The 24418-nt window shown below is 34.9% G+C and overlaps 1 long non-coding RNA gene across 1 annotated transcript in view; it reads left to right on the top strand.

The window, feature by feature from the left end:
• Positions 1 to 24418, top strand: part of LOC128311237 (uncharacterized) — a 403478-nt gene that overhangs the window by 199573 nt on the left and 179487 nt on the right. The window lies entirely within an intron of this gene.

The raw sequence follows: 24418 nt of genomic DNA, 5'->3' as shown, positions 1-24418 counted from the left end.
TGTTTGTAGTTTCTTCTAACCTAGACTTATAATTTGGTAATGGATAAATTTTGCCCCTTTTAGTTAGTGATAGCCTCCAAAAACGTGTCACATTCTAATTTTTTTCAGTTTTACAGAATCACCATTGGTTATTATCATCACACCAAAGTGTTTAGACAGGTGAAATCTCATTGCTTTTGCCAACTTGCAAAGGGCATTTGTGCATCTTACTGACTAAGGGCAGTGGGTTATAATGCTTCAGGTACTGAAATACTAAGCCCATAAGGGTAGTCGTGGGAGGAAACAAACAATACTTGCCAAATGACATTGAGCCAGAAAGTGGTGGAGTCCATATGGCATACACTGCTTACTAACCTGACTTCTACAAACTGGTGAAGTAAGATACTGTGGATGGAGTATTTATATCCCCTGCAGATATCTGGGTCTTTTCTCTCCAGCTATATTGGGATAACTTCCCCTTGGCACCCTCTAAACATACCCTGAAATTCATATTTTTGGCTTTTTACTTTTCTTGGCAACTCTTCTCATACACCTTTATGTAGTTTTGGGAAAATCTTTTTTCAAGTGACATTTAGTGCTGTACCACCCTGATTTTTCCAGCAATCGCAGTCTGTTAGCTCTTGCTATGAGATATGTGATGAATGAAATACAGATTTTGGGGGGTGCCAATCAAGCATGCATAGACATACAGATGGTGAATTTTTAAGCTCCTTCCAGATGTCAGAGGACAGTATTACAGGCAAAGGAGGTGTTTTGGTTTAATAATTGGTGCTTAAATTCCTCATTTGTGCATAAATTTAGTATTTTTGTAAATGTTTCACAGGTATAATCTCTTTTGATTGTTACAAGAGCTGTTGAAAAAGAAATGTGTCATGAGGAAACGGAGGAGATCCAACTGTCTTTGCCCAAGGTCACATTGCTGGTTAAAAGTCAGCAAGGCTTTAGAGGTACTACTACTATCCCATGCTCATCCCACCAGACAGGAGGAGAATCGGGCTTTGAACCTTGGACTTCTAATTATAAGTTCACTGCTCTTTTCACTATGCCATATGACCTTTCCAAGTAAAATGCCACATCTTTCCAGCATGATAATTAGCTTTCAGTGTGACTTTGAGGCAGTGATTCTTCCCAGGGAGAAAGAGAGAGAGAGAGAAAGAGAGAGAGAGAGAGAGAGAGAGAGAGAGAGAGAGAGAAAGAGAGAGAGAGGAGAGAGGAGAGAGAGGGATGGGGTGAGGTGGGGAGAGAAGAAGAGAAAAATCCCAAATGAAACATTCCGGTTAACCCTAGCAAATGAATTTGATTTATTTTTCTTATGAAACTAATCAGGGTTGGGATTAATCTGAAATGAATAGCTATAGTTTTCTCATCTTCAGTTTGCCATATAGAGCTACTTTTAAAAGTACTCAGTGACATTTTAGAGTAAATATGACAAGCAAATGTAAATGTAATTACACAAGTCATATATGGTGTGAGTCATTTGTAAAGTTCACTACGAATGAGCTATATTGCACAGAATCCATTTGTCACTTAAGAAAATGAGATCATCTGCTTTTACATATGAAAGGAGAAATTTAACAGTGCATTAAACTCAGTCCAAGCTAGAAAATGTCCAAATTACTACTCCCCGGTGGTTTGTGTTCAAATAATCTAACCATGAGGCTATTCCCCATTCACTCTTCTCTTGACACATACTGGTAGAGAAAAGGAATGGAAAATCTGAAGAATATGTTTTAATATTTTATGTGTTTGAAAGGGTATCTGAATAAAAGACAGATGGATATATCTTTGCCTTAGCTTTACTATTTTATGTCTCTATACTATAAATTTTCATAATGTACAAATTCTAATTTTCTGTGTGATAATATGCAATTAGCCAAGCAATGATTTTTCTTTGTGATATGATTGACTGGATCATACAGAAAAAGGTTAAAACTTATTCTGAACTACAACAAAGTATTCTTCATGCTATGCAGAGGTACTAAAAGCTGAAAATAGTAAAATTTATTTTCTCAGAAAATAGGCCCTGTGTGCCACTGTTGGTATGTGTAATTGGTTTTGAATGTAACTATTTCCAAAAAGTGAAAGTGTAGAACAACGAGGTATGTGCCACATTATAGAAATGATCTCAAAATGCACATTTTGGATTATCCCTTCTGTTCTGACATGTGTTCTGCAGTTGTAAGTCACTGGGCTTGCCTATTCTGTTTTAAAGGTGAACATGTAAGAGCACAGAATACTGATAGAGGAGATAAAGCTATTATATCAAGGACGAAGTGAAATAAGGCAACTAACATGCTTACCCACACCCGCTGTCTTTCCCTGGACTCTAAATTTGGCCTCTTCTCCTTGCTTGTCTTTGGTATTGTTGAGTCCTCCCACCCCATGCTTTATCAGAGAGAGCTCTCCTGTCTCCTCACTGCTGGAAGACAAGGGTTGTTTCAGTCCCCCATGTTCTTTCTTGATTCTAAGCATTTTCCTTCCATATTACTCCAGCAGGTAGAGTGAGAGATAAACATGTCCTAAGGGAAAAAATATATATGTGTATTTAAATTTTATGGTAGTTACATTGCATATCTACATACACTCCCTATGGCAAGATTCCTTCCTTCTCCTTCCCTGCCCCTGTTGTTTCTTTCTGTCTTTCTTTATAGATTTTAGCATATTATATATTTTAATATGTAATGTTTGCTTGAGACTCTGAAATAGTCAGTTTGGGAGCTTTTTGGAAAATCCAAAAAAATAAAAATAAAAACACCAGCCTATTTAAAAAAAATTTTTTTTTGCGTTTATTTATTTTTGAGACAGAGAGAGACAAAGCATGAACGGGGGAGGGTCAGAGAGAGGGAGACACAGAATCTGAAACAGGCTCCAGGCTCTGAGCTGTCAGCACAGAGCCCGACGCGGGGCTCGAACTCATGGACCGCGAGATCATGACCTGGGCCGAAGTCGGCCACTTAACCGACTGAGCCACCCAGGCGCCCCAACACCAGCCTATTTTAATGGACACAATTATAATTTCATGGTAAGTGTAGAGGACAATATGGATCTCTTTAACTAAATAGACTTAACTCTAGGAGCAGTAGCTGAAGACATATTTAATACTTGTTTTTTGTGCTTTAGTTGTTTTGCCTATACCCTTGTATTTAAGTTAGTTAACTTTTCTCAACTCAATGACTTGTGTTTTCCATTTAACTCCCTGTTTTTGAAAATCAGTTCTTTTTTGAAACGTTAACACAAAAAGGATTGTCATCTTTAGTGTGGGAGATCCAGTGAAACTCATCCTGCAAGCTGAACACACATAAATAATTTGTTTTTCGTTTTCCCAGGCACAACCTCTAAGAAAATCTCTCACCTTGATTCAATTTGATTTGGTGTCACATTAACCTTGAGTGTCACTCAGGTTGAATAGAGGTGAGCACAGAGGAGAGCCAGCATAGGGAGGAATGCACTTGTAGATGCTTAGAGGCCCATCTCCTCCTATAGATCATCTGGCAACTATGCAAGTGATAAAATAGTTTAATGCTATTTTATAGTGGTAAGCCCTTTGAATTGATTTGCATGCTCCCAATTTTATTTTCTGGGCATTTTGCAGAATAACAGCCTATAGACTAATTTTGTCTGATTATCAGTTATATTTTTAAATTTTATTCAAGAACATTTACTGAGCTTCTATTAATTATATCAGGCTATATTTGGTTCTATAAAAAACAACAACAACAATTAGTTTAACACCAATTATGAAAGAGCTTGATCAATGCCTTGGAGACAAAGGAGAATCAAAACATTATAGAGTACCACCTCCATTTTATATTATAGGATTTTATAATCCAGATTGAAAGTTATAGAGAAATCCCTGCAGGAACAAATAACAATGCAAATCAGTGCAGGTGGACACTAATGTATGTCACAGAGAAGTGCTATGGAAGTTTTAAGGGAAGAGATTATTTATAGGTAGCAAAGTGGCTTATGCATATGTCAGGATGGCTTTAAATGGTCCCTAACAACCATTTTCTTTACTTTCTCTTCTGTTCTCTTCCCTTCCCTTCCCTTTCATCCCCTCCCCTCCCCTTCCCTTCTATTTCTTTTTAAGACTTACATTTTGGGGCACCTGGGTGGCTCAGTTGGTTAAGCGTCCGACTTCGGCTCAGGTCATGATCTCACAGTCTGTGAGTTCGAGCCCCACGTCGGGCTCTGTACTGACAGCTCAGAGCCTGGAGCCTGCTTCAGATTCTGTGTCTCCCTCTCTCTCTGACCCTCCCCTGTTCATGCTCTGTCTCTCTCGGTCTCAAAAAAAATTAAATAAACATTAAAAAATTTTTTTTAAAAAAGACTTACATTTTGATTTTTGTATAGTATTTGATTTTCATCACTGTTAGTTTTCTAGAATTCTTGCACATTAATGCCCCTTTTTGTGTCCTTGGAGGCCCTCGTAGAGCCTATACATGTAATTGTACTTATGGTTAAGTGAATGGAACCCATGCACAGTGAAAGCCACCAAACCCTCATTACTCTTCCTTCATTTGCTTTCTGCCATACACTCTGTCAATCTACTTGGTTTTAGAGTTTAGGGAAGAAGGATGGATGTAATGATAGTTATTTTTAGTTAACTAGTCTGTGGATCCCTTTATATCCATTTTAACAGTTAGATACCCAGGACTATGTAGATGTTGTGAATGGGTCATAATATTAAAAATCCAAGAGCCATTTTAATGATAGTAATATTGCCAAAAAAATTCCTAAGATCATGCATTTAAAGTAATAGCAATAATAGGGATTTTTTGTCAAAACCTTTTGACACATTGTAATTTAGGTTTATTAATGTCACTTGGAAATTACTGATTGAGTACCTAAATTTTAGTCTTTGAATACACTAGGGGAAAAAGAAGCCACAGAGGTATAAAGTATTCCCCAATACCAAATTGGAAGCATTTTTGTAAATTCTTTTTAAAATATCTAACCATAAAATATATGGTTAGGTGAGCACATTTATCATCCAAACACCATGACCTTTATTGCACCTGTGATTTTACCATGCTCCTCGGTAGTTTCAGATATTTTCCATAGGTACAGATACAGCAGAAAGCCAAAGCCACTTTTAAAATAACTGAATGAACTAAAACCCTTGGGTTCCATCTCATCTAGATGTTCATTAACCTTTCTGTAAGATTGTTTGGTCTCTTAATATATAATATGGGCAACAGAAAAATCTCCTGCTTTATTACCAGAAAGCTTAACAGTGTGTGTGTGTGTGTGTGTGTGTGTGTGTGTGTATTCACATATGTAAGAGAGAAAGCAAAAGAAAATAACGGTATGAGGGCTTGGGAAATATAAATTTAGTATTATTTTCCCAAAGTGAACGTAAATAAATGCTGCCAAGTAATCAAATTAGTGAATTTGATTCACTAGAGCAACATTAGCCTCTAGTTTTAAGAGAGACTGAAAAAACATATTTTCTGAGGGTCATTTCCTAAAGATTCTCTTATTACTGAAATAAGAAAGAAATAAACATCTTGTATTTACCAGTAAGGAAAAAGAAGATGCTGTTTACAGAATATTAAGGTATATAACTGGATGTATATTATATCAAATCAGTACATAATGAATATGTAATTAGCAGTTTAAGAATCTCACTGGTGGATCTATTTCTAAATGTCTTTGGATGTCAAAAGCAAAACAGAAAACCACAAAAAAAATGTTAAAAGATTTCTGTTGCTTCTTTTATGTATCAATCTTATTATTGTGTTTCTAAAGAAGAAGTATAAAATTAGAACAGAGCATTGTGCTTTTTATCCTGCTTAAACATTTTAAAAACCTTAAATCTAATACCCTGAAATCTCTAAGCTCACTATTCATCTTACAAAGTTTTATAAAGAATGATTCCCACCCAAAGTTTACCCAAACCCTTGGGTTATTTTTGTGTGTATGTGAAGGTGTTGTCCTGATGAGATTAAGTATTAGCTTATTTCTGCCTTCTGCTAAATTCATATCAAAACGAAAATAAGGTCTAGTGACTAAAATTTTGCCATAGTGATTATAAATTTAGGTAGTAGATAATACAGTCTGTTTTCTTCAGAGTGCTTATTCACTGCATAAGAGAATCTGAACTGTTGAAAATAAAGCAGATGCTCTGAAAATTATCAGGCTTGTATTTAATTTATGCAGTTTTCCCATTAATAGCATTATCTATTTAACACATCCATTACATATCCTCAGTGTTAATTTAGGCAGAAAAAAAATGTAGCAACTTCAAAAGGAAATCTTCCATTAAATTAAGGATATTGACTTTAATGGATGTCCCAAATAGACATGAAAATTAACAGGATGAAAAAACAAGTTGATTAAAAGTGGTCCCATTATAATTTGTTATGCCACATAGAATGAAAATATTAAGATGGAATTCACTAAAAAATAGTGCCAATGAAAGATCTTTGTAGTCTAAAATACATGACTTTAAAATCTGTCAAATCATAGAAGCTTAAGTAAAAATATGGCTTTCTTTAATTCTGGATAAACCTGTGTCTTGCAAAACAAAAAACAAAAACAAAAACAAAACCTTGATAGCTACAAGATTCACTTTGTTTTGATGGCTGAGGAATTGGAAATGGTGATCAAATTCACTTGTTAATGACTTCATTCCATGGAAATTCTGTGCCTTCTGACATGGTCAATTGCTGCCCTTTTTATTTCCCACTTTCTCCTCTCTTTGTGTCCCACACCTTCACAAATATCTGTTATTTTGTTCATCAGATTACTTGAAATTCCTTTTTAATGATTCATTTATTTTGGACATGAAACTCTTCTCCTGTTTTTCAAGACACTCCTATTAAAGTGCCAATATGCCTGAGTAAGCAACTAATAGCTCAATAAAAGTCACAGGTGGCAAGAATCATCCAGCTACGGTGGGGAAGGAGAAGCAAATATAAGGCACAATATGTGAATGGGCACAATATAGGGCAGGGAAGAGGTGGCTTAACAGGGCGAAAAGGAAGGTGAGTTGGAACCAAAGACAAATTATCCTTCTCTATGATATTGTGTATGTCTGGTTCAGCAATGTAATTTAATGTCTTTTTTCTTAATCCACTGATTTATCTGTTCAAACTATTTTATTGAACGCTTACAATCTGATTGGCTTTGTATAGGCACTGGAAACGTGAAGATAAATATGACAGAGTCCCAGTTCAGTCTAATGTAATAATGAACTATAAATGTAAATTATCATATGGTAATAATACATTTTCAATTATTCATTTATAATATGCTTAGTGAGGGCTTTCCCTATACAGGGCACTGGCTGCAAAGTTGTCCAACATTACTGTCTTTAAGGAGATATCAGTGGAAAAAAAATTAATTTTAAAACCCCATAGAATATATATGATATATCACATATTGATAAATGCACAGAGAAGATAAGTGTTACAGAGGGAATGATAAATATGCTTATTGAGAAGAGGGGAGGGATAGCTGGGATAGGTTTCAAAGAGGAGTTAGAACGTGAGCCCACTTGACGGAAGATGAAGAATTAACCAGGCAGAAAACTCTAGAGAAAGAAGTGGATATTCCGAGCAATGAGTACAGCAAGTACAATGGCTTGGAGATATTAAACAACATGATGTACTCAAATAAATTTAAATAATATCTTATGTTTGAATTACCTATGCTTGTAGAGAATATATGCGTAGCACTTGATAGTAGAAGCATGTTTTGGTAAGAATGTAAAAGTAATCTGTTACTGGGTCATAGAACGGTTTTGATCCTATACTAAGACATTTGGCCATCAGGGGATAATGAGTGGTAGCAAATCCGGGAAGGATGGACAAACAGCATAATCAAAATGATACTGCAGAAACTTTGACCTGAGTGGTAGCCTTGCACATGAATTAGAGGAGGGTCAGCAGAAGTCAGGAAGATCTTTTAGGAGGCTATTTCATGGTCTAGACTCTAGGTAGCTAATGAGGCATGAACTAAGAAAAGGGGATGCTTTCAGAAATGAAAGTGGCCAAATAACAACGTAGAAGAATAACATGGGTTATAAAATGAAGATCCTGAGGATCAGCTCATGAAAAAGAACAGAATTTCAGAAAATACTCAAATAAATTTTAATTCCACACAGTCTTCTATTATACGTTTATTACTACACGAAATTAGAATTATCTTTTTTTCACAGAAAAGGGCATTTGGAGGAGAACCAAGCAAGGATGACCTTATTTTCACACCAGTCATCGTGGAGAGACCTGCGTCTAAATAATCTCCTTTTAGTGGACATAAAGGAAGGGCAAAAGGTTGCAATTTCTCAACCTTCCTTGGCAAACCGGGAACAAGACCTATTACCATTTTTATTTTTTTCTTCCAATTAAGCCCTAACTTTTCAATTTTCTAGGTCACTTTTCTAAGCTGTCCCTTTCTTTCTTAAAACCAGTGACCCAAATACATAACTTATTGAGGTAGAGGTTTTCCTTTTGCTCAAGCCTCTGCAGAGGGATGCAGATGAACAAGAGCTGCCTTATCAAGTCAATCCAGACATTTGCCACAGTTCAGATCTTAAGTCATCATCTTTCTACTTTAGTGCATAGCTGTGGCCAGATGACCTTAAGTTCTGTGTCTCCCAGCAATCACGAGTAGGAAAGACACAGCTGAATTGGTGGGTCCTCCATGAAGCACCCATGTTGCTTAGTAACCAGGAAACATAATTCAGAATTTAAGGGACCAAGGCTCCAGGAGTTTAGTTTAATCTCTTTCTAATAAATTGCTGTTCCCAAAGATAAAACATTTAACTAGTTAGTCTCTTTTATTATTTGATTTTTGTTGAATATTGTAAATATTTTAAATAAGACAAATGCAAGACAAAGACATTTCTAACAAACTTCCTGTGCTCTGAAAGAAAAAGAAATTAAGAAAGAAAGAACTTGGCAAAAGACCTTGTTTACAAGTGAGCTCTGTATAATCATGCGCTGTACAACTTTAGTATTTTTTTCTTTCATTATAGTCACTAGTGATTATCAGCAATTGGTATATTTGAATTTCACTTATACTTATAAATGGTACCAGCTTAGAATATCTGGCAGACACTTTGATTCAGTATAAGTTTCGTGTAATGATATATAATCTATTGTCTTCCTTAAATCAGTGAACGCCTGTCATTAACAATGGAGTGTGTTAATTGCCTTCCTTTACCTTGTCTTTTCACCAATATTTTATCTCTATGTTTAACATATTGCTATTAACCTAGTTATTTATTGAACCTCTTTTGTGTGCTACCATGCTTAATAAATTATGGATCTGTCTAACCAGATTCATGGTGTCCTGTTTTGCAAAGTCTAGTTGGGGAGATGGACATTTAACCAACTTATACAAATATATAATCATACCTTGTAACAGTTGGTTTGAGTGTAAAATGCTGGAAGCTGTGAGAATTTATAACAAGAAAACCCAAACTAGGCAAAAGGAGGTGCATCTGTGTGGCTCAGTGGGTTAAGCAGCTGACTTCAGCTTAGGTCATGATCTCACAGTTCATGAGTTCAAACCCCGCATGGGGCTCTGTGCTGACAACTCAGAGAGACTGGAGCCTGCTTGGGATTCTGTGTCTCTTTCTCTCTGCCCCTCCCCAGCTCATGCTTTGTCTCTCTGTCTCTCTCTCTCTCTCAAAAATAATAAAAAAACATTTTTAAAAAAATTTAAATAAACTAAAGGGAAAGATGAAGCATCAAGCATGATGCCCCAGAAGAAATAAAATTTGAGATAAAATATGGGAAACAAGTAGAAAGTAAGAAAAGGGAAGAGAGAAACAGTTACAAGTGAAGGAATCAGTGTATGCAAAAGTTCAATGGTTCTCAAGCTTCAGAGTGCATCACAATTATCTGGAGGGCTTGTCAAAACAGACATTTCTGTGAGGTGCCTGAGTGGCTCAGTCGGTTAAGTGTCTTGATATGATTCAGGTCATGATCTCAGGGTTGGTGAATCAAGCCCCAGGTCAGTCTGTGTGCTGACAGCGTAGAGCCTGGTTAGGATTCTCTTTCTCTGTCCCTCTCTCAAAATAAATAAAATTTAGACACACACACACACACACACACACACACACACACACACACACTTCTGAGCCCTGTCCTAAAAATTATGTTTCAGCAGGCCTGGGTCAGGGTCCAAGAATTTGCACATATTGCACCTCTAACAAGTTTTCGGGTGACACAGGTGTTGTTGCTCTGGGAACATACTTTGAAAACTACTGGATTAGAGAATTAGAGAAAGATCACTATGACGAGTCCCTGGCTAACTATGGAACAAATGATTGAGAAGACAGAAGTGTAGAGAGAAGACAGATGAATTCAGCCCTTATAGGATTTTTTTTGCCATAGTTTTGAGAGCAATTGGACTGACCTTAGTGGATTTTAAGCCAGGAACTGATATGATCACATCTGTCTTAAAAAATCCGTGGGATATGGTATGCAGAATGAATTGAAGGGAAGTAAGAAGAATGCATGCCAGAAGAGCCTTTAGGAGATTATTCCAGGAGTAAAGAGGAGAGCAATGGCAGGGTGATAGGAGTGGCAGTGCAAAGATTTAGAGAGATATGAAGGATAATCAGTAGGGAAAAGTCAGTATGACTTGGTAATAAATTCAATGTAAGAGTATTGGAGAGGGAAGAGTTAAGAATGACTCTAAGAATTCTATTTTCTGGTTCCCAGATGATAGTGTGTGGTACATTCCAGGGAACAAGACCCTTAAAAGGACAGATTGGAAATAGAGGTGATGAAAAGAAAAGGGAAATATAATGTGGATTTAAGATATTGAGGGTTTTGTTTTGGTTTTGGTTTTTGGTTGTTCTTTTGTTTTGTTTTGTTTTTTAGTGGAAATGTCAAATGCTCATTTGGATGTATTTGGTCCCGGAGCTGAGATGAGAAGTATGTGTCAAGAATAAAAATTTGAAAGTCATTGACCTATTAATGGAATTTGGAGTTTTGTGTATAGATCAAATCATCAAAGATTTAAGTATAGAATGAGATTACAAAAAGGCCTAGAACTAGTTTAAGGAAACAAAACTAGACAGCAAAACCATATGAGCTGATAAAGGAAACTGAGAAGAATAGATATGTAGGAGGGGAAAAAACACAGTGCCGTTTAGATGCCTAATCATTTTCATATGGATTTTTATTTAACATTATTTTCCCATTTCTAAAGATGTTTCTAAAACATCAGTGATCTGATGTTTTATCATCATCTATAGAAACTGTTTCTAATCTTTTAAATTCTCTTTTCGGAAAATCTTATTGTCTAATAGCATGCTCTTATAATTCATAGTCCACAATAAGATTTTTTTTTTAACTTGAAAGTGGCATTTAAAAGAAATCTGCTGGAAAACCAGTTCTAAATGTGACCTACCAGGGAAAATTGGAATATATGGTCTCTTTACATTAGCCATATATTGGATCTTCTAGATCTATATGTTTTAAGTTTCCTACTACATTTTCTCTTATTTTCAATTGCTTCGTCTTGTACTTTCTGGGGGATTTCTTCAGTGATATTTGAAGCACTAAAAATTCGGGTTATTAGGTTTATATAGGGACTTTTTGTTTCCTATGGCTTTCCTGGGCAGAGATCGAGAGGAAAGCAACTTTACAATTTATGACTCTTTGCGGGGGCACCCCTTCCCTTACCAAATGTCAGTATTTCAGTATTTTTGTTTGTTTCCTCTTGATAATACAATTTATTCTGCCATCTTCCAATGTCTGGTCTGTTTTTAAGGGGCAGACTGAGAAAGAAGAGAGAGGTCTCTGAGTTTGGCATGTCAGCTGACTCTTACCCCCCACCCCCACCCTCCCAGCCTTCAGTCTGCTGCCTCATTTCTGCATTCCACTGGGACTCACCTCTTCCACATCCAGAGCCTTCACAGTTCTGTCCATCTCCAGAATTATCCCCCTGCTTTCTGAAGTCAGAAGGCACTGACTCTGCCTTTCAAACAATTTTAGCACCGGTCTGTCACTGTCCACTATCATTCCTCGTGGACCCTCTCAAGAGATCAGTAGGAAAAAAAGGCCCTTTTCTTAGTTGAATCTCCTCTGTAGACCCTTGGAATGTAAATTCCTCCACTCTACTAAATCATTTACAACTCCTTTGTCTTCTTTGTTTTCCAGAATAATTGGAAATGTTATTTTGATCCTGGTGTCTACTTACATTTTTACATTTGAAACTTACTCTACTTGAAATTTATTTTACAATATAATTTGCTACAAATCTTCATTTTTTTTCTGCTAAAATAATCAGTTGTCCTAGTGCAATTATATTTAATTATCCATTACTTTCTCATCAATTAATGATTCTAGCTTTTTTATAGATGAAAGACTATATATTTCCTTGGGTTTGAAAAGATTTTCACAAGGCTTCGTATGTATTAAATGAAATGAAATTATATGTAAAACTATGTAGCATGTTATTTTAAACATGCTCTTAATACAACAGGCATTACTGTACTGTTTCCTTCTCAAGTATAATAATTAGAGTAGTTAAAATACAACTTAATAAACATGCTGAACAAGTAGAAAGTAGAAGAAAGCTTTGCATTTTATATTGTTCTTCCATTTTTTTTCTCTCTTGTATTAAGCAGAACCTTTCCTTTGTCCTTTTCTTAGCATATTATGATGACATGACTGCCTTTAATTTTAAGGCTATCTCAACTTATAAAAGCCATTCACTGTGACTTCTTTTGGTGAATGGCTCATTATATTTTCCAAGACCCTGTTGTTTTACCATCTTTGAAAACAAATAAAAATGACACTTATAAACACTCCACTAAAACAAATTAGATTTATTCTGAAGAGCTCAGTGAACAGCATTTTGAATGAGATCCATAATGGGCTTTTTAATTAAATGAATATAGTCATTTCACAGAGGCAATTCTCATTAGTAGAGCAGTATTGAGATGACCGTTTCATTCTAATTGTGCTGTGTGTTTATATAAGGGGCCTCATTTTAGGGTTGGTTTGAATAGATTTATATCTAATTGTGTCTTGACACCTAACACACATTTGAGAGGTAAATAGTACTGCTTTTTCAAAGACAAATAGTAAATAAAACAAGAAAATAAAAACATTTTTCCCAGTAATTTGCTTTTCTTTTATTTGAATCGGGTGGAAGAGAAATTAGACTTCACATATTGTCTTCTGTTAATTACTTGGCTTTTCTTTTATTTCTTTACCTTCAGCAATGGAGTGAATGTTTGTGTCTCCTAAAAATTCATTATATTGAAACTGTAACACCCAGTGTGGTTCTATTTGGAGATGGGCCTCTAAAAAACTAATGAAGGTTAAATGAAGTCATACGGGTGGGGTCCTGATATGATTCATGTCCTTAAGAAGAGCCACCAGCAAGTTCACTTGCTCTCCTTCTCCACATCAATGAACCCAAGTAAGGCCAGAGGCATTGTCCAATAGAGAATGCTGTGAACTTCAAGCCAGGAAGAGTCTTCACCAAAAAACAACTGTACTGGTATCCTGATCTCAGACTTCCAGCCTCCAGAAGAGTGAGAAAATGAATTTCTGTTGTATAAGTCACCCAGTCTGTGGTATTTTTATGGCACCTTGAGTTGACGAATGCACTTTCTTACATACAGTTCTGAAATGCTAATATTCTGAGTTACTGTGAGAGTAGGTATGTAAGTGTCAGATACAACTCTAAGGAAAATATTAAAGAAGCATGAGTTTAACATATCTTTCTACAAGTTTGAGCTTTCATTATCTGAAAGTCTTCATTGATAGATACCATTAGGACAAAGTACCAAGAAATATTGGAACATTTTACAAGTGGAGAATGGGATTCCAGGTAGACTTATCTAGATATAAAAATATGTATGAAAGTGACTTTCTTCTGTAAGGTACAGTGTGAAAAGTTGGGGGTGAAGAGTAACTTTCCAATGGCAGAAATCTAACAAACATTACCTCAGCTAAGTCATTAAGGATAACATCCTCAGTGGTAAGTCATCTCAACAGTATGTACTTTTGGTATGATAGTCCTTGGTATGTGATATTTCTGCTTAAAACCCACTATTATAGTCTAACTATGAGAAAACTATCAGACAAACACAAATTTAAATCTATCCTAAAAAATACATGACCTATACTCCTCAAAACCGCAACAGTCATCAGTAGAGTCTAAGGAGACAAATAAAATAAATAATATGTATTCTAGATGGGATGTTGCAATAGGTAAAAGGTCATTAGGTAAAAACTAAAGAAATGAAAATAAAGTATGAACTTTAATGAATAATAATGTATCAGTGATTGTTCGTTAGTTAAGGCAAATATACCCTAAAAAATGTAAGATGTTAATACTAGAATAGGGGAAACTGGGTAAGGTGCATATGGGAACTCTATACAATACTACAACCTTTCAGTAAATCTGAAAGTACTTGGAAATAATGTTTATTTTTAAATTGTGTATGTAAGGTATGCTGTATTTTTATTTGTGTTTATCCAAAGTCAGCAAGACCCATAGACCAGGATAGAGAGCCCACTTTCTCCAAAGATCAGTAGTTCTAATGCTGTTAGGAATGCTGCACATACTCTTATCCATGTTACATTCTAGATTTCTGTCCCCAGGTACCATGTATATTAGTCAGGAGAGGCTAGGCTTAGAGTGTTTTTAAGTGGCTTCAAGTAATCCAGTGTTATTTCTTTCTCACATTTCATTTCCAGTTTGGGACACCAAGGGATCTTGGGACACTCAGGGACCAAGGCTAATGGGAGCCTCATATAATAACATCAACTTAATTAATATTTCCAGGTTCTCCAGAATAAGAAAAGATATCCTCGATATTTTTTTTTAACTTTTTTAAGTTTATTTATTTTGAGAGAGAAAGAGAGAGTGTGTGTGAACAGGGAAGGGCAGAGAGAGAGGGAGAGAGAGAGAGAATCCCAAGCAGGCTCTCCACTGTGAGCTCAGAGCCAGATACTGGGCTCAAACCCAAAAACTGTGAGAATCATGACCAGAACCAGAACCAAGAGTCAGATGCTTAACCAACTGAGCCACCCAGGTGCCCCAGCCTGAATAATTTCATATAAGAATTTCACTGCCTTAGTCTAGAAATGGAATGTGTTACTTTTCCTCATAGCCCCCACCAGAATTTGTCATATGACAATGTCAACTGAAAGAATAATGGAGAATGTAGGGAAAGAAATGGAATATTCGGTGTGTAGTAAATTTACCATTGATTTCCTCATTTTTTACTATTCCTTGGCTTACTTTTATCTATTCTTTACTACTTCCAAGGTATTTAGAACACTGTTTTTTATAAACCTTGCTTAGTCTTTGATACTCAAAATACTCTCAAGCCCTTCTCTAGAAGAACTGTGAAACCCAATACAGATTTGAATTTTCTATCCTCTCCTATGGACTACACACAATATTCATGCTTCCTCCAATTTGTGCCCGCCTAAGACTTATCATTGGAAATAATAATAAGACACATGGAATGAGTGTACGTGTGAATATGGGAAATTATTATTTTAAAGTTATTGCCTAGTGATGGGGGAAAAGTACAAGTTATTCTATGGTTCATCTCCTAAAATCATTACTTGAAGATTGTCTCCAATTCCAGTGTCATCAATTAGGATAAGGTCCCCAACTGCATTTTGATCAGGCTTGGTGAGGCTTTATTTTCATAAGGAAATTGCCCTCTTGCCTTCTAAATTGGATAATTACAATTCTAAAAGCCCACTCAGAAATGTAAATGCCCAATTGCCTATGAAAATGCTATGTTTTGACGTGCACTTAGTGCATCTGTGCCTATGTGTATAGTTGAACTAGCTTGTGCTTCTTGGTGCAAGCTCAGTTTATATTTACCTTTCTTAATAACATCAAAAACTAAATGATGACAAATTAGAATCTCTTTCTTGATGTGGTAGTTAATGGCTATTAGAAAAACATATTGGCAAATTTTGACAAGAAGGGGTTTGCTATCTAAATACTGCTACACATTTGTGTAATGTGTTAAAATCACAACTAATCATTAAAGCTCATTTTTGTATGATATATTCTGGTCTCTGATATACAGATTACACTTCTCTCGATACAGAAAGCAACCATTCAACTAAGCAAGCACAGACACCAACATATACATATGTGACTTCTTTGAAGTTCTAATCTCTTTATTATTATTATTATTATTATTATTATTATTATTATTTACTTAAGTTATCTCTACACCTATCGTGGGTCTCAAACTCACGACCCCAAGATCAAGAATGCATGCTCTACTGACTAATCCAGCCAAGCGCCCAAGTTTTAATCTCTTCAGTTGTAGGTCAAACAGTAAGGAAAATCTAATTTAGGAAATGTGGAGGAGACTTTCATATACACTTATGTGTTCTACAGGTTTTCAATCACATCAGTCTCTTTTAGGAAATTTCAGATGAGCATATTCTGTACCTCTGTAAACTGTGCTGTGACCCATAAATTTGTAAAGCTGAATATTGTGTGAATTCTAGAAATATTACCTCTCTATTAAAAATGTAGCAGACTTTGTATAGTCTTTTAATACAGACTTTTCTTCTAGTACTAAGGGGAACCCAATGATCTATTAGGCTGATTTTTAAATTCACATCTTAAACCTCCTAACGCTGAGGTTTGCTTGCTGCACCAAATAGAATTCCCTCTCCTTTCCTTTCTGTGTTTCTCTTTATACTCACAATTAACTGTAGAGTTAGGAGTTTATTTTGACCTATGATGCTCTTAACGTGGGTTGTTCTATTGAACCTCTTTGTTCATCAAACGTGTAGGTGTTACATATGGAAAAGGTGAAAAGTAACCTGATTATATCAACGTTGAATAAATTATTTCCTCTCAGTCTTGCAAATGATGTTGCACTGACACTGAGTCATGTTTATAATCTTAATCCATTTCTCTCCATTTCTGGGTCTTCACCTAGACCACTCTTACTCATCCTTCATATATAACTTCCAGGATCGCTTTCATCAGAAAGGGTGCTCTCGGTTTTTAATTCTTATCCTGTCTCTTATCTGTTGACCTCCATGTCCCCCATACTTCCTGTGGCGGAGTGTATCACTGCATAACTACTTGTCCATTTGCCTATATCATTCTTAGGTTTCCCTTACAAGATGGAATATGCTATTATGACTATTACGGTTTCATCGATGTGGTACATATTCCTTGAGACGTAAGTATTCTTCCAGAAATTGCCATTGGGTATCACATAGACAGTTAATGTAAGAGCCAGGATTCACATCTAAGCTTATTTGATGCCCAAACCATGTTCTTGACCTTTGACATATCCTGTCACTGCTATTATGACGTTAGAGGATACTAAATTATTTTTTAAGGGTTTTTTTGTTTTGTTTTTAGACTTTCTAATTAGTGCCACACATCTCGGTCCTAATTTCTATTCAATCATGTACAAATTTAGTTACAATAATGTTACTATGTATTTTGATGTTTTCTAGTAAAATCCATGTTTTCTAGTAAAATCCATCTTTTCTGCTTTTCCAGGGCTCCTTCTTCAACTTCCTGATGTTCCACATCTTTATTGTCTTTTTTTAAATTTCTGCCCCATATCTTTTGCAACTGCTGCCCATACTAATTTTCTATGTAGAACCTGTCAGGATTTGATGTCATTTCAATGAAAATCCCACTGAGCGATGAAAATCCCATTGAGTTTATTCAAATAAAACTCAAATAAAAAGCGAATATAGTGGTACATGCAACCATCTACTTGCCTTATACTTACGTTTTTGATAACATTCCTTAATACAATGTAAATATTAATCTAATGGTAATACCAGAAGTTTATGGTTTATTGTCTGAATGCCCTGTGTTTATCTTATTTAATTATTTGTGGTATCCTTTTTGTTGCAGACTTCTCATTTTGAAATAATTATGGATTCACAGGGAGTTGAAAAGAACACACAGAGTTTTCAGATACCATTCACCCAGTTTTGCCCATACGTTACATCTTACACAGCTGTGTAGTACAGTAGCAAAACCAGGAAACTGATAATACAATAAAATGTGAGTATAAGTATAGTTGTATGACATTTTATCATATGTGTGTATTCATGAAATCACCACTTCAATACACAACATACAGAACTACTGTAGCACCATAAAGGTTCTAATTGCTACCCCTTTATGGCCACATCCAAATCCCTCACAGTCACTTCTTTGTTCATCAAACACTGACAACCATTAGTCAGTTCTGTCTATAACTTTGTTTTGAGAATGTTATGTAAATGGATTTATAAAGTATGTGACCCTTGGAGATTGCCTTTTTTTCCCCCACTGAAGACAGTGCCCTTGAGAGCCATAGAAGTTGCTGCATATATTGACAGTTTGTTCCTTTTTATTAATAGTATCACATGATATGTAGATACTACATTTTGTTTATCCGTTTATGTGTTAAGTAACATTTTTGTTGCTTTCAATTTGGGGCTATTACAAAGAGAGTTGCTATAAAAAATATCACAGGTTTTTTTGTGGATATCAGTTTTTATTTTTCTGGGATAAATGCCCAGAAGTGCAATTGATCTGTTGTATGGTAATGTACGGTTTATTTTTTTAAAGAAACTGCCTTGCTATTTTTCATAGCAACTCTGCCACTTTAGATTTCTACCAGCAGTGTATGAAGGATTGACTTTCTTCATATTCTCACCAGCATTTGGTGTTGTCACTGTTTCTAATTTTAGCTGTTCTAATAGATGTGTAGTGATGTCTCATTGCGGTCTTAATTAGCATTTCCCTAACGACTATTGATATTGAACACCTTCTTCCATGCTTATATGCCATTCCATGGATGGCATCCTCTTCAGGGAAAATTCTTTTGCCCACTTTCTAATTAGTTTTTTTTCCTGTGGTGTTTTGTGAGTTTGTTATAAATTCTCAATCCAAGTCATTTATCAGATATTTGCTTTGCAAATATTTTCTCCCAGTCTGTAACTTATCTTTCCATTCTGTTTTAATGGGTCTTCACAAACAAAAGTGTTCAATTTTCATGAAGTACAGTTTATCTTTTTTTTTTTTCTTTTGTGGACATCTTTTGGTGTCATGTTTAGAAACTCTTCACCTAGGCTGAGATCCTAAGGATTTTCTCCTATGTTTTTAAGAAGTGTTATAATTTTATGTTTTTATTTAAATCTACTGTCTATTTTGAATTAAGTTCTGTGGAAGTTGTGAGGCTTAGGTTGAGATTCATTTTTCTGCCCATGAGTATCATATTGCTCCATCAGTTTATTGAAAAGGCTGTTCTTCCTCCACTGAATTGCTTTTTTCCTTTCTCAAAAACAAACAAACAAACAAACAAACAGTATCTGTGTATCTGTTTCTGGATTCTTTTCATCTATGTGTCTATGCTTTTGCTAATTCCACAGCCCTGATACTGTAGCTTATTATAATAAGTCTTAAAATCAGGTAGACTGATAATTCCTACCACTTTATTCTATTTTTCAGAAATGTTATAGATATTTTACTTCCTTTGACTTTCCATATAAACTTTAGAACAATCTTGTGTATATCTACAGTCTTGCTAGGGTTTGATAGGAATTTATGTTGTGTGTGTACGACAGTTTACAGAAAATTGATGTCTTTTCTGTGTTGTCTTCTAATTCATGTCATGTTATGTCTTTCCATGTATTTAGATCTTCTTTGATTTCACTAGCACTTTATAATTTATAACCTAGCAGTACTGTATTTATTTTATTAGATGTATACCTAGGTATTACCTTTTTTTGAGGGGTTTGAACTGTTGTTGTATTTTTAATTTTGATCTTCATGTGTTCATTGCTAGCATATAAAAATGCAATTGATTTTTTAAAGTTTATATTGCACTATGTGACATTTCTGAGCTCACACCTAAATTAATGAACTTTTTAATAGATTTTTGGCTTTCTCTACATAAACAATCAAGTCATCTTCAATTAGAAATTATTTCTTCTTTTCTAATCATATGTCTTTATTTCCTTTATTCAACTGTATCCTGTTGGCTACAACTTCCAATTCTTTGTTGAATAGCAGTAATGAGACTGGATAACCTTGTTTTATTCCTAAACATGGAGAAAAAGCATTAAGTGTTTTACTACTAGCTATAGTTTATTTGTAGTTTTTTAAATCAAGTTCAAGAAGTCTTTCTATTCCTAGTTTTCTAAGAATTGTTATCATGAATGGATGTTGAGATTTGCCAAATACTTTTTCTGCATCCATTGATAAGATCATGTAATTTTTCTTTCTTAACCTCTTACTACAGCAGGTTATATTTCTTAGATTTGGAAGATTGTTTTAGCCTTGCATCCCTAGAATAAATCCAGTTAGTTATGGTTTACTAGTTTATGTTTTTCTGAATTGTATTTGCTAATGTTTTGTTAAGATTATTTTTTAATGTCTATGGGGTGACTGGGTAGCTCAGTCAGTGAAGAGACTGACTCTTGGTTTTGGCTTAGGTCATGATCTCAGGGTTCATTGGTTAAGCCCTACAACAGGCTCTGCACTCACAGTATGGAGCCTGCTTAGGATTATCTCTCTCCCTGTATTCTGCCCCTCCCCTGCTCATATGGTCTCTCTCTCTAAATAAATAAATAAATAAACTTTAAAAAAATTTTAAAAGAAATTTCTTGTCTCTATATATAAGGAATATTGATCTGTTTCTTCACTCACTCACTCACTCACTCCTGTATTCCTTCTTTCCTTCTTTCTTTCCTTCCTTCCTCCCTTCCTTCCTTCCTTTTCTCTCTTTCTTTTTACCATCTTACCATCTGGATTTTATATGAGGGTAATATTAACTGCATCAAATGAGTTGAAAAAATCTTCCCTCTTCTATTTTTTACATGAGCTTGTTTAAAATTAGTTCTTGTTATTTTTGTTAGTTCTTCTTAAAACATGTAGTATGCTTTTCCAATGAAACTATTTGAGCTTAAGATTTCTTTTTCAGAAGAATTTAATTTCTTTTTTTAATTTTTTTAAATGTTTATTTTTTGAGAGAGAGAGAGAGAGAGAGCACAAGAGGGGGAGAGGCAGAGAGAGAGGGAGAATCTGTAGCAGGCTCCAGGCTCTAAGCTATCAGCACAGAGCCTGACGTGGGGACTCAAACCCACAAACTGTGAGATCATGACCTGAACCAAAGTTGGACGCTTAACCAACTGAGCCACTCAGGTGCCCCTTTAATTTCTTAATATAAGCAGCTCCATAACTATTATCTATTTCATATTGGCTGGATAGTGCTAATTTGTGCTTTCAATAATTGGTCCATTTCATCTATGTTGTCAGATTAATTTGTGTAGAGTTATTTTTTATTTGTTCCCTAATTATCCCTTTTGATGCCAGTAACGACTCTAGAGATATCTCTTATTTCATTCATGACATTGGTATCTTCTCTCCTTTTTTCTAATCTGTTACACCAGAGATTCATCATTTTTACTGATCTTTTCCAAGAACCAAATTTCGTTATATTGATTTTCTTCGTTGTTTCTCGGTTTTGTCACATAATTAATTTCTGCTAGTTTTATTTGTTTATTATTTTCTTTCTTCTGCATACTTTGAGCTTATTTTTGTTCCTCTTTTTCTAGTTTCTTGATATGAAAGCTTATTGATTTGAGATTTTTAATTTTTGCTAATATAGGCCTTTAGTGATATGCATGTCCCTTCACCACTACTTTAGCTGCATCCCACATATATTGATAGGTTAATTTTATTTTCATTCTGTTGAATGTATCCTTTTCCATTTCCTTTAATATTTTCTTTTTGACTTCTAGATCACTTAGAAATATAGTGTTTAGTTTCCAAGTATTTGTAGGTTGTCCTATTATTGCTCTATTACTGACTTTCTACTCTGATGCTATTGTGGTGAGAGAATACACTGCATGTGATTTAAATTCTTTTTAATATTTTGAGTTTGTTTCATGATTAAGATATGGCCTATTTTGATAAATGTTCTGTGGACATAATATGTAATCTATGCTTATTATATGGTATAGCCTATAAATGTCTATCAGATCCTGTTGGTTAAAGACAATGTTCAGTTCTTTTATATTTGGCTAATTTATGTCTAGTTGTCTATCCACTTGAGAGATGGGGGTGGGAAACTTAACTATAATTGTGTGTTGATCTATTTCTTCTTCAGTCTAGCAGTTTCACTTCACATATTTTGCAGCTCTGTTGTTTAATGCATGCACATTTAGTATCGTGGATTGGCCCTTTTATCACTCTGCAGTGACCCACTCCGTTCCTTGTAATTTTCTTTGCTGGGAAGTCTACTTAGTCTGATATATCAATACAGCCACTCCTGTTTTCCTTTGGTTATTTGCATATTCTTTCTAAATACTTTAACTTTCAAACTCTATCATTATACAGATATTCCCCACTTTTTTGAAAGTTTGCATTATGCCACTTCACATTTATGAAAGATCTACATTAGTACCTCTTTCCATTAATCTAAAATAATCCGGAAAGGATTTTTATTTTTATGAAAAAAGGCAAAAAGAGCACTTAGTGTTTCTTTTGCAGTAAGTCATTAGAGAGGCAGCACCAACCAGTCGCGGCCAGAGTGGCACCACCTAGCTCCTTCCCCAGGAACTATGCTCAGCATCTCAGAATCAAGCCTCCCTAACTTTGAATTGTATCTGTGAGCATCTGTGCTTTATCTGGATTTGTTTTGTGCATCCATCAGCAAGATATGTCCTAAGGTATCAGAAAAGCCTAAGAGAGGTTATTTTGACGTCTGGGAATGCTGGAAATTTTTTTCCATATAAATTAATGATAACTGCTTCGTTACTTGATACCATTTCATACCATATGAAAGGTTTCCTAAGAACGCTCTGCTTACAGATAGTTGAGGGAAACCTGTATTTTAAGTGAGGTTCTTATAGATAGCATACAGTTGTATCATATTTTTAAATCTACTTTCAATCTTTATCTTTTAATTATTCTAATTAGACTATTTACATATAATGTAATTATTGATATATTTAGGCTTATGACTGTCATTTTATTTTTTGTTCTTTGTTTTGTTTTTCATTTCTGTGTTTTCTTTTTCTTCTCTTGCTGTAGGTTACTTAAACATTGTTTAGAATTCCATTTTAACTTATCTGTGATGTCTGTACGTGTATCCCTTTGTATAGAATTTTTAATTATTTGCTTTAGGTTTTATATTGTATCCACATAACTTATAACAGTCTATGGGTGTCATCTTTTGACCAGTTTGAGGAGTGTACAAGAACTTTTCTCTCCTTACATTATTCTACCTTAACTCAATTTATAACATAATTATCTTAAATAATTCCTGTTGAGAGCTAAAATAGACCATTTTATAATTTTTGCTTTAATCGTCAGATATAATTTAGAAAACTTAATAGGAAAAGAGAAGTCTGTTGTATTTACCTATAATTTTACTTTCTGTTGTTTTTTTCTTTCTTTTTGTTGTTTCAGAATTTGTTCTTTTGTCATTTCTTTTCTGTTTAGATTATTCTTTAAGCATTCTTTTAGGGCAAATCATCTGGCAACAATTCTTATTTGTTTTTTGTTTCTCTTTTGTTTATTTTGCCTTATTTTCAGTCATCTGAGACTGTCTTGATTTCCTTTTTATTTCTGAAGGATATTACTCTTGGATGTATATTCTGGAATGAAGTTCCCCTATTTCAGCACTTTAAAATCATGCTGTCTCCTTTTGGCCTCCACAAATTCTTATCAGGAATTCACTTGCATTAGAAAACTTTGCCCATATAGTTGATGTGTTGTATCTCTCTGTCTGCTTTCAAGATTTTTCTTTTCTTTTCATTTTCAGAAGTTTACTACATGTCTGGGCATGAATTTCTTTGGGACTACCATGTTTGGGATTGGCTCCGTTTCTTAAATTCCTAAATGTATGTCTTTTGCTAATTTGGGGAAGTTTTCAACTTTTATTTCTTTGAATATGTTTTCCAACTCTTCTTTTTTCTCCTTTTCCTGGAACTCTGATAACATTCATGTTAGATCTCTTGTAATCGTCTCACAGATCTCCGGGTCCCTCCTTTTGCATTATTCTTCCAGATTATATTCTTTCTGTTCAAAATGCGTAATTTTTGTTGTTCTCCCTTCAGGATTCTTCTTTACATTTTCCATTTCTTTGCTTAGGATTTCTTTTAAAAAATATACCAAATGTGTTCATAATCATGGAAGTAGTTTTATGACGACTGATTTAAAATCCTTGTTAGATAGTCTAACAGTTGTATCACCTAAGTGTTGGCATCTGTTGATTGCCTTTTCTTATTCAAATTGAGATCTTCCTGGCTCTTTGTTAATTCAAGAGATATTTTAATTAAGTCCTAGATATTTTGGGAACTATGTATGAGACTTTTGACCTCATTAAAATCTTGTTTTAGCTAGCCTTCTTTGCTACTAATGTGGCAGGGGAAGGTAACGTGCTGCTCATTTCTGCCAGGTTACAGTGAAAGTCCAG

Source organism: Acinonyx jubatus, chromosome A3, assembly GCF_027475565.1.
Source record: "Acinonyx jubatus isolate Ajub_Pintada_27869175 chromosome A3, VMU_Ajub_asm_v1.0, whole genome shotgun sequence".
NCBI classification, from domain to species: domain Eukaryota; kingdom Metazoa; phylum Chordata; class Mammalia; order Carnivora; family Felidae; genus Acinonyx; species Acinonyx jubatus.
Note: the sequence above shows the minus strand (reverse complement) of the source record. Positions and strands in the feature narration are given on the sequence as shown.